We start from the raw sequence: 12297 nt of genomic DNA, 5'->3' as shown, positions 1-12297 counted from the left end.
GACACTGATGACGTGCCAAAGTCCTCGGCTGCTGCCCCTCCCAACCTGAAAAATGTGCCTTAGGGTAGCCAATCCTCACACCACTGTAAATCTAAGCTCTGCCTCCCTCCTACCTTCTTTAAAAACTCACTGCCTGCCCTGCTGAGTGTGACTTCCCCAGCCTGTGATAGCCAGATGGGGGAATATCACCCTGGAATTGCACTCAAATAAACTGCCTGGCCCTTTGTTGCCTCTCGTCGCCTGCTTATTTTGGCTAGAATTTACCTTACACCCATATGCTTTTGTCATTCTCCCTGTACTGTAACAGCCTTCTTTTCTCTCCTCTCTGTCACACGCTGGGGAAGGTCTCCCTGTTTGGTGTCCTGCCTGTGGGTCTCACCCCCGGGCAGGCTTACTCCTGATTCGGTGAGACCAAAAAATAACAATGGAACATCCTTGGGTTGAAAGGGCTTATACCCAGCTTTATTCTCATGGTGGCCGGTCAAGCACTAGAATCCCACCCACTCAGAGCAGCAGGCCATTGTCTGCCTCCAGGCCTTCCCACCCCTGCAACTGGCTCAGTCTCTGCCCTTGGCACTGCCACCATTCCAGCTTCTGCTCTTCTGCCACCGTGCAGCCATGCAGTGGTGCCACCAGGTCACCTGAGTCCTGGGAGGAGCTCTTCACATAGAGTCAGTAACAACACATTGCCCACATGTGTGCAGTGGGCAAGCTGACCAGGGCCATTGAGAGTCCCGGCCACAGGGACCTTCACTTACTCTACCTCTTGTAACTAATAGATGATTCTTTGACTATGTTGAATCTATTTATTTTAGTTTTTTCCTGATTTCAGTGAACATGGTGTACGTTTCCAAGATTTCTGGTTATTTTATATCCACTTTTCTTATTTTGCCCTTTCTGATTTGCCTTATAAATTCTTACTATTTAAAATAAAAATTATGCTTCTACTTTGTTAAAATTAAAGTGTGTGCATATATTGCAAGACCTTTCTTGCAGTATTAATTCTATCTGTAGCAAGTTCCTATTGCTATGATAGTTTGGGGCTATTTTTCTTAACATTAGACATAACCACATGGAGAACTCTCTCTCTCTCTCTCTCTCACACACACACACACACATACATTATGTTTATGTTCTGGCTCTCACCAACTGTCCTTACATTTTCTGCTTAGCAGCCATTTGGGATTCCAATTGAAAACTGGATCCTGGGGTTCATCACTTGGATCTCATCCCCCATTCAGATGCTGTGAATGTGGCAGGTCCAGAGCCAGGAGACAGTTTGGCCCAGTTCCCAGCAGATAGGGAGCCTTCCTCCTCAGGCCCCTGACCTCACCCCTTCCCTTAAACATAAGTGAGTCAGACAGCAGCCTGACTCATTTGGGCGGCTCCGTGTAAGTGGGCCAGAAGCCCACAGTGCTCTAGCTGCTCGTCGAGAGTCTTGCTCCAGCCCTGGTCTCTTCCAGGACCTTGTTACTCACCATTATCCCTGGCACACTGTTGTCTCCCATGTCTAGTGACAGAGCCAGCCAGTCCTCAGCTCAGATCCGCCCATTCAGCTGCACTTCACCAGCTTCAGGTCTGCAGAGATGTGCACCTGGAGTTCCCTGTCAGAGGAAATGTTGTAGTAATGAGCAAATGCAAATACATTTTTACATACACTTTGCTTGTCTTTGGTATGTTTCTGTAGCAGGAATTAGGATTTGTGTGCAGGTTGATCCAAATTTTTCATTTTTTTCTTTCATATCTACAGTAATGTGTCTTCATCATTATGATGGAAATTTTATTGCTGTTTAAATTGTTCTTAAGGGATTAGTTACGGAGGTGATCTCAGCTCTTCACAAACTTGTTAGCCATTGGTTTACCCATCTAGATGTTGTTATGCATTTTTTTCTTTGTCTATGACTGGAACCATTATAGGGTCTCTTACTCTCTGGTGGAAGATTCAATATATGTGAAAGGTAAGGAAACTCACTCTGCTGTCACTCTTCATGTCCTGAGGTCCAGAGCCAGTTATGACGCCTGGCATCCTTTTATGATTGCTGAGTGATTTCCCAGATACTCAGGTCTACATAGAGGGTGGTAGTGGGGGAAACTGGATTTATCTTATTTTATCCTAGAACTGAAAAATTGATCTGTTGATTTTTTGAAATAAGGAAAAAAATATTACTCTAAAAGCTCAAACTAAATATATTCAGGTTGAAAAGTGTTTAGTTTTCCCCATTGTTTCTGTTGGTTTTGAAATGACCAGGTGGTGCCCATATTGTTTCATGACTGTAAAGTATTTTGGGAAAATATTCTCCTTTGCCACTTCTTGTTAATATATTATTAATCAAGTTAGTTGTTCACTTATTTATATATTTGTCTAGTTTATTATTTACTTTTATTTTAAAATACATTCCTAAAATTTCATTTTAGGTATGCCTTTAACAAGTATGGGTTGTGCTTAATTTTAAATGCATTTTTAAAATTAATCTCCACTAGGAAATTGAAATTTACTCCTCAGGATCAACTTAGGGGAGGCAGAATCACAGTGGTTTGTAAGTGTCACTTCTGCCTGATGACTTCCTGGTTCTTCTGGGTTTCCTGATCCCAACTCCAACATAGGGGTTTCCTGTATACATAGCCCCCAGCTGGTGTCTGGGAGTTCAACTCAGTTCTGACATTGTCTACCTGCGAACGACATCAAACTCCACAGTTAGGTTTCAGTCATACAAAATTGCCCCACACCCACTCTAGACACTAGTCACAAGACCCAGGCTGTTACCTGTGCTTGTGACCTAAGGCTACAGATTGGAGGTTCCAGTGACCTTCTCCTTAGTCTGGATAATATTCAAGAGAGGCTTACAAAAGTCAGGGAAACAATTACATTTACCAGATTGTTAAAGAATTTGACAAAGGATTGGAATCAACAGGTAGAAAAGATCACAAAGGAGTTGTGTCTTCATAGAGTTTGGGCTCAGCTCAAAAGCATTTTGGTTCCTCAAGTACAGGGGCTTTCTGAGGAAAAAAGGACCCAAAAGCTGTTCTCTTGTGGTTTTATGGAGTGTTTATTACATAGTCATAATTGACTGTCATTGGCAATGCCTGATTCAACTTTCAGCCTCTCTACCACATGCAGAGTTTGGGAAGTGGAACTAAGAGCTCCAGTCTTCTAATCATATGATTGGTCCTCCTGCAGCCTGCTCCCGACCTTAAATGAGTCCAAATATCACCTTCATTAACTGCAAGACACAAGTTTCATGTTAGAGGCTCTGAAGGCTTTCCAAGATGTGTGACTGAAGAACAAATATGCCTTGGAAATCTATTTTAATTATCTGAATAACCAAATACATATTTCTAATCTATCATTATGTCACACTGGCAAAAGAATAAAATGATGTATGCAGAAATTATCTTCATGGCTTCTTCTAATCAATTTTGTATCTTCAATTTTAATAGGAGATTACTAGAAATGTTTCAAAAGTTCATTGATAGAAAACTGGTTACAGAAGATTCCACACAATAAATGCCTGCAACATGGAATATCATGCAGCTATCAAACATGACAAAGAGTTCCAAAATTGCTCTACTGAAATTTTAATGCAAATATTGCACAAGTGTTTAAGTTTATTTAATAAATGTGGTTTGTTATAATAGGTTATAACTGTAAAAAATTGCTCATCAAATGTCAAAGTGAGCACAACATTTAAAAGGGACAGTTCAAAACAGAAGAAAAATGTTATATATAAACTATTGGCTCTGTTTCTCTGGAGAATATTTATATAAAAGTTACCATGTGCATTATGTATATACACACTATAAGATATATGTATCTTATTATATATAATAATATATAAATGTATTTAAACCCGTGCTATTTGAGGTTCACCTATATATGGCAAAGCAGTTACCAAAGTAATGTTAGTAATTCATTAATCAATTCATCACCTCACATAATTATAACTTCTGCATGCAGAGAGAATTTTAAAAATCTTTCTTAGTGAAAATTCAGAAAGATTATTGCCCATAATACATATATATTTGTACATATATAAATATATTCAAGCATATATATATATTGAGAGAGAGAATGTTGTTATTATAAGGAATTAGCATGTGTGGTCACAGAGCTCCGGGAGTCTGAACTTCGCCCCACTGACCTCTCACCTGCACTGGGAGGATGGAGGCCACTGCCCAGCTGGGAGGAGCTGAAATCCCAGGTCACAGCTTGTCAGGTTCCAGCTGGAATACTGGTTCATCCAAAGCACCCCTTGCCCACACTGCCCAACTGTTATAATTATTTTAGTCTCTGTCAATAGAATTAGGGCTACTTATCAAATCAAATAAAATTCAGCTGTTGCATGGAAGTATCTTAGCAGTATTTCCTTAATATTTCAAACAGCCATTTGCTGTCAAATAACTTCTGTTGCAGCTTAGATGTCTTATACTATTGATTTCTTCAAAACAGAGTCCAAACAAGCCACAAATTTGGTTGATCTGTGTCTTAGGTTTCTTTGAATCCTCAACAATTTCTCACTCATGTTAGTTTTGTGTCTTTTGTATTTGATGATAAAATAAGCCACTTTTCTATAAAATTCCACTTTTTGGATTATTTTATTACAATTCAATAGCCATTCAACTTGTTCTGTCTCTTGTCCTTTCTGTAAAATAAAAGTTTGATTGAATCTTCTTTTCATTGTTTTGTGCAGAAGAATTCAGATGAGGTGTACCTTTATTGCATCATACCAGGATCATATAATGTATTGTGACCCCTTTTTCATTCATAATATTTTTAATTGTTATGGTCAGATGGTTTCAATCTCTATCATTTGCTATAAAATATCCCATCTTTACCTAGTAATTTATCATTCACTAATAAATGATACTTAAATGTTTTTGTTCCTTTTGTATGTATTTGCTTGAAGTTTTTATAAATGGTAACTACTTCACTCTGGTTACATTGAAGTGCAGTTCATTCATGCTTCAAAGGTAATTGATTTTCTCTTTCTGTTTGTTTCTTTGGAAGCCTTATTGTATATCCTTTTGTTTTTTTGCCCTTATGATTTATTTTACTGAACCTTACATCACATTATTCTGGTTTAATGTTATTAAAATATTTTCATAGTTAGGTTAACCATTTATACAAAATTAGACTCATTTGCTTCCAATTTTAGTGATTTAAGATTAATTTAATTTTGTATAATTATTTGAAATATTTACATGACCTACAAAACTACAAAATTAGGTATAAGAAGGTAAATGCTAGAATACAAAGGTTCCAGTTCTGTCTTAGTCACATGTAACCTTCCTAACTTATAAAAAATCACCTGCATTAGCTTTGGTATATCCTTCTATTGTTTAATATAAATAATATTAATTAAAATTTTCTTAAGCAATATATCCTGGTGTTGGGAGCTGTAGGCCATAGAAACAATAGTCTTGCCCTTTTCGCCTAGGTCTCTAGTTTCTCAAGCCTGCCCGGTTTATGAAAGATCAATTGACCCAGTTTGCGATTAGACTGCTGGGATAGAGATTAAGCAGCTGCCGTGATAACGTCTCCTCCTTAGTAAAACATTTTGTCTTTTCTCAGTAATCCCCCACCCATGATCTTTTCCAGAGAACATTCTTCAGTTAGGTATCCTAGAAACCTAGATAACCCTTGTCACTTCAGCTAGGGCTGTTTCCCCCTCCTAGCTCCTATATAATCTACCTTGTAAGAATAAACCTTGCAACCTTGATCAGACTTTCAACTTGCTCTCCTTCTTTGTGTCTGGTTTGTCTCTCATCCAGGTAAACTTCCCCTCGAGCCCTTGTTGAACTCCCTGCTGGCCGGGGCAAGTGGCACCCAACGTGGGGCTCGAGGTACAAAGCCTGATCTGGATGTTGCTCATATGGATGGCTGTCCTTCTTTCTTTGGATCGCCACCCCTCCGGTGAGTGAAGATCTGCACCAAGATCAACACAGGAGTACCTGCCTGTGACACAGATCAGTAAAGGTAAGGAAAGCCATGCAATCATGGGGCATACACTAAATAAGCATGAGTTATTTGTTAAGGGACTTAAGGCTTCTCTCAAGACACGAGGAATACGGGTTAAGAAAAAAGATTTAGTTAAATTTTTTATCTTGCTAGAGGATGTCTGCCCATGGTTCCCCCAGGAAGGAATTATAGATGAAAAATGGTGGCCCCGAGTTGGCGACTGCCTGAATGATTATTATCGTTCCTTTGGCCCTGAGAAGGTCCCAGTACAGGCATTTTCTTATTGGAATCTCATAAACGATCTGTTGCAGTTCCGTCACTGTCACCCAGATGTTTCAAAGATTGTTAATGATAGTGAAAATTATCTGAAGGGAAAGTTTACAACCAGTCAGACTTCTCTCCACAAAAAGGAGGCCCCCTAGGACCTTCATCCCTCCTCCCCAGGCTCTATTTATCCCTCTGTCTCCATTCCCATGCCTGAGGTTAATAATGATATGCCATCTAGTGGCCCCCCAAAATCTATTTACCCAGTCTTGTCTGGTCTCAAGTCCAACAGCCCTGATGATGATCCCCTCTCCCCTGAAGAGGAGGCCAAACTAAAAGACGCTGCAGCTGTACGATCTGAAGAATCAAAAGTTAGCATAAGTACAGCCATCTTAAAGGCTTAAATACCACCCCCTAACCTAGAAGGAGGAAAATTACTAGAATCTTGAAAAACAAGTTAGTCAGCCAGTGTTAAATGTAGTGACCTTTAATTAGCTGACCTCAAATCAGTTAATCATACACACCAAGCTTATCTTGCTAGAACCACCCTAAACATTCCGAAGGTAATCTTATCTAACCAGACCCCAGGATGTGGTGCCAGCCAAAGATTTATGTGTCTATGAAAAAACACTGTATTGTGATTGTAGAAAATGTTGCCCCCTTTGAAGATGCTATAAAACCTTCTGGCTTTGTGTGCTCAGGGTCCTTGTTGAGACCCGCTGCGTCGGGCTAACTTGGACCCCAGCTAGCTGGTTCCTGAATAAATTCCTCTTGCTTGTTGCATCAAGAGACGCCTTTCGTGAGTGATTTGGGGCGGCGTCCTCCTCTGGGAGAATCCAACACCGCTAAGCACCATAATCTTGATTGGCCCCCTCAAGCGCCTTTAGGTGCATGTCCACCGCCCTATAACATACCACCCCCTTTCTGTATTCAACCGGATCTAGGAGAAATAATTAGACAAGCCACTGTTAAACTCTCTTGGGAGGCGCAGTCCCTTAAGGCACTGCTTCAGATCAAAAGGGAGAGATCTCAATTGCTTAGGCAATTACATGTTCTTGACTTAGAAATAAGCTCCACCCTGTCCCTCCTGCTCAGAAAATAAAAATAAGTTCCCCCTCTGCTCCCCCCGTTCAGAAAGTTAAAACCAAAAATAAAACCCTTCATGTCTTCCCGGTGACCTGATCCCAAACTAGACTGACCGAGGGAGAGCTGACCCAGGGAGAGTCAAATGAGGCTGAACCACGAGAATCAGAAGGGGAAGATATGGACGCAGAAGAGCCTATAGCCCAGCTTGAGTCAGAAAACACTGAGGGAGAGGATGAGAATGCAACTTCAACCATTAGGACTCAGCGGTACCGCTGCCTTAAATTTAAAAATATTAAAGACTTAAAGAATGCTGTCTCCTCATATGGCCCTGTTGCCACCTTTACTATTTCATTGTTAGAGTCTCTAAGTGAAGACTGGCTTACAGTTAATGATTGGGGCATGTTAACTAAAGCCACCTTAACAAGGGGTAACTTTCTCTTATGGAAAGCTGATTACACTGAAAGATGCCAGGATACTGCCCACCGCAATATGGCTGCCGGTGGTCCTTCCAAATCCTGGACATTAGAGAAACTTCTGGGCAGTCGCCCCTATGACACAAATGAAAAACAGACTAAGTTTTCTCCAGGCTTACTCACACAAATCCAACATGCAGCCCTTAAGGCCTGGAAGAGCCTCCCTTCTAAAGGGTCGGCTGTCACCTCTCTTCCCAAGGTTAGACAGGGGCCACAGGAACCTTACAGTGAATTCATAAGCCGCCTTACAGAGGCTGCTGAATGCCTCATGGGAAGGGAGGAAACAGATAATGAATTCATTAAACATCTTGCTTTTGAAAATGCTAACTCAGCTTGTCAAGCGGCTATGGGTCCCCATTGCCACGGCAAAAATGTCTCTGACTTTATAAAACTTTGTGCCGATGTCGACCCAACCTCTAGCAATATCGAAATAACCATAGGGGCAACTCTTAAAGATTTTACTCAGGGAGCCAGGCCCAAGACTTGCTTTAATTGCAAGCAACCAGGTCATTTTTCAAGAGAGTGCACAGCCCCTAGGACCGAACGATCGCTCCCATCATCCCTGTGCCCGCGGTGCAAACGGGGTAAGCATTGGGCCTCCAAATGCCACTCCAAGGCTGACATACAGGGTAACCCTCTGCCTCCGAAGCAGGGAAACTTGATATGGGGCCCACCCCAGGGCCCCAAAACCTACCCAGGACAGAACCCTGGGGTCGTCAGGTTTGTCCCCCAGTCAGTCCAAAATCCAGCGTCACTATCCTCTCCCGAGCAACCGCCGGTAGCGCAGGACTGGACCTCTGTTCCACCTCCCAGTCAATATTGACCCCAGAAATGGGAACTCAAATTCTTTCTATGGGGATTTTTGGCCCTTTGCTGCAAGGCACCTTTGGTCTTATTCTGGGTCGTGCCAGCTCTACTATTCAGGGTCTCACTATTTCTCCAGGAGTCATTGACAATGATTATACTGGAGAAATTAAACTTATGGCTACAGCCTTTCAGGGACCAATTACCATTTCCCTTGGCCAACGGATTGCTCAATTAATATTACTCCTCCTCGATGATAAAAATCCTTGCTATAAGCAAAAGAGAGGCCCCCATGGGTTTGGATCATCAGATGTTTATTGGGCACAAGAGATCACTCAAAAAAGACCCCTTCTTAAGTTAAAATTAAAAGGAAAAACCTTTGAAGGCCTTATAGATACTGGCGTGGATGCCACAATCATTTCCAGTAAGGATTGGCCTTCATCTTGGCCTCTCACCACTTCCATGACTCACCTTAGAGATATTGGACAAACATCCAACCCCCTACAAAGCTCCAAAGTTATTCAATGGGAAGATGAAGAAGGCAATCACAGTACTGTCCAGCCCTACTTGGTTGCAGGCCTACCTATCAACCTCTGGGGCAGAGATATTCTGTCTCAAGTGAAGCTCATTATGTGCAGCCCTAATGAACTAGTCACTCACCAGATGCTCAATCAAGGCTTTCGCCCTGGGCAAGGGTTGGGCAAACACTCTCAGGGCGCAAAAGAGCTGGTCCTGGTCACCATAAAAACTGATCGTGCTGGAATTGGCTATGAAAATTTACCCTAATGGCCATTGACATACCTGTACCCCATGCAGATTAAATATCCTGGAAAACAACAGAGCCTATACAGGTTGATCAATGGCCCTTAATTTCTTAAAAACTGGCTTCAGCCACAATGTTAGTACAGGAACAACTTGCTGCAGGCCATATCGAGCCCACCACCTCCCCCTGGAATACTCTTATTTTTGTCATAAAGAAAAAATCAGGAAAATGGAGGTTACTTCAAGATCTTAGAGAAATCAGTAAAGCTATGATACCTATGGGGCTCCTGTGGCGATTCCTGCGGGATATTGTAAAATCATTATTGATCTAAAAGATTGCTTTTTCACAATCCCCCTACATCCTAAAGACTACAAGCATTTTGCATTTAGTTTGCTGGTGATTAATTTTAAAGGCCCTATGCCAAGATTCCAATGGAAAGTTCTGCCCCAAGGAATGGCAAACAGCCCTATGCTGTGCCAAAAATTTGTAGCTCAAATTATAGACCCATTTAGGCAAAGATGGCCTTCTACATATTTAATTACATGGACGACATCCTCATGGCTGGTCCTAACCCCACTGAACTCCTTGCTTATTCCCAAGAGCTTTCTAGGGCCCTTACCAGAGCTGGTCTTCAGATAGCCCCCGATAAAATTCAATTAAAACCCCCTTACTTGTTTTTAGGCTTTGAACTCTTCCATAATAAGATTCTTTCACAAAAGGTTCAACTTAGAACGGATTGCTTAAAAACTTTAAATGATTTTCAAAAACTTCTAGGAGATATCAATTGACTCAGACCTTATCTCAAGCTAACTACTGGAGAGCTTAAACCCTTGTTTGATATTCTTAAAGGGGACCCAGATCTTACTTCCAGTCGCTCATTAACAGCCCCCACCCTAGAAGCCCTAAAGGCAGTGGAAGCTGCAATTCTAAACCAAAGGGTCACCTTTATCTCTTATGAGAAGCCTCTTCTCCTAGTCATTTATGCTACTGATTTTACACCCAAACGAGTGTTCTAGCAAGAGGGGCTCCTTTTTTGGGTCCATTTACCTGCCTCACCACCCAAAGTCCTTATCCCCTATACCTCCTGGGTGGCTGAGCTGATAAAAATCAGATGCGACCACAGCAGGAAAATATTCAGTAAAGACCCCAACAAAATTGTCCTACCCTATTCCTCTACCCAAATCCAGTGGTTGATGGAGAATGATGATGAATGGGCAACATCCTGCACCTCTTTCCAGGGAGCCCTTGACAATCATTACCCTGCTAAGAAGCTTCTCCATTTTCTAAGGACCCAACCATTTGTTTTCCCTACATTGACCTCCTCCCAACCCCTTCCTCATGCCCCTCTAGTTTTCACTTAGTTTTCACTGATGACTTCTCCAACAGAGTGGCAGCCTTCACCGTAGATAATCAAACCACTTCCCTACAATCCCCATTCCACTCCGCTCAATTAGTTGAACTCTTTGCTGTTTTACAAGTTTTTCAACAACTCCCAAATACTCCATTTAACATATATACTGATAGTGCTTATATTGCTCAATTCATTCCCCTTTTAGAGACCGTGCCCTATATAAAACCCACTACAAACGCCACCCCTGTTTTTTTCCATCCAGCAGTGCATACATTCCAGGCAACATCCCTTTTATATAAGCCATATTCGTGCCCATTCTGGTCTTCCTGGACCTCTAGCCACAGGCAATGCTGTGACTGATAAAGCCACCCAACTTGCCCTTCTCGCTGAGTTCGATCCTGTGGCTCAAGCCAAAGAAGCTCACTCTTTACACCACCTTAATGCTCAAACCTTACATCTTCTTTTTAAAATTGCTAGAGAAAAAGCCAGTCAGATTGTTAAACAATGTGCAAATTATGTTACTCTCCTGCCTGTTCCTCACTTGGGTGTGAACCCTAGGGTCCTAGTTCCCAATGAGATCTGGCAAATGGATGTAACACACGTCCCCTCATTCGGAAATCTTAAATATCTTCATGTTACTGTGGATACCTTTAGTGGATTTATTTTTGCCAGCCTCCATGTTGGAGAAGCTTCAAAAAATGTTATTGCTCATGTATTCAATTGTCTTAGTGTCATGGGAAAACCCGAGATTATCAAGACTGATAATGGCCCTGGATATACTGGAAAAAAATTCCAAGAATTTTGTCGCCAATTACAAATTGAGCATGTTACAGGCATACCATACAATCCCCAGGGTCAAGGGATTGTCGAATGAGCCCATCTAACTATTAAACATACCTTCCACAAATTAAAAATGGGGGATTTATATCCCATGAAAGGCTCTCCAAGAAATATTCTTCATCATGCCTTGTTTGTTCTTAATTTTTTAACTTTGGACGCTCATGGCAAATCTGAAGCTGATAGCCTTTGGCACCCACAAACTGATAAAAATTATGTCACTGTCATGTGGAGAGACCCCCTCACTTCCCATTGGAATGGCCCTGACCCCATACTCAAATGGGGCCAGGGATCTGCCTGTGTTTTCAACACCAAAGAAAGAGCTGTTCGCTGGCTGCCAGAGTGTTTGATTAAACCAATAGATTTATCAGAAGATTTTAAAAAATCTTATCCAACTGTTCAGGGTGGTGACACCCCCTGAGACATCCTTTTTCTTCTTCTCTCCATAGATTCTGGCCGCCGGTTTAGTCCTTACCTTTATCTTAGGCATAGGACTCGCCGCCTCCACCCCTCCCCAGTGGACCCTTGTACAGCAGACTATTCTTGTTGCCACTTACTGGATCCTTGTTGGCGTCTTCACACTTCTTAACTGCACCTTATAAAAAGATGAAGCCCATCAACTCTCGCATTTTCACCTTCTTCGTGGTAAGTATACTATTCCCTCTCTATTGTCAAGGGGGGTTTCAATCACCCCCTAACAAAGAACAGATCTATATGCAGCTATTTGGACAACCATGTGATTGTAAAGGAGGAATACAGGATT

Source organism: Manis javanica, chromosome 14 (assembly GCF_040802235.1).
Source record: "Manis javanica isolate MJ-LG chromosome 14, MJ_LKY, whole genome shotgun sequence".
In the NCBI taxonomy this organism is placed as follows: Eukaryota; Metazoa; Chordata; class Mammalia; order Pholidota; family Manidae; genus Manis; species Manis javanica.
This window is presented reverse-complemented; position numbering follows the sequence as displayed.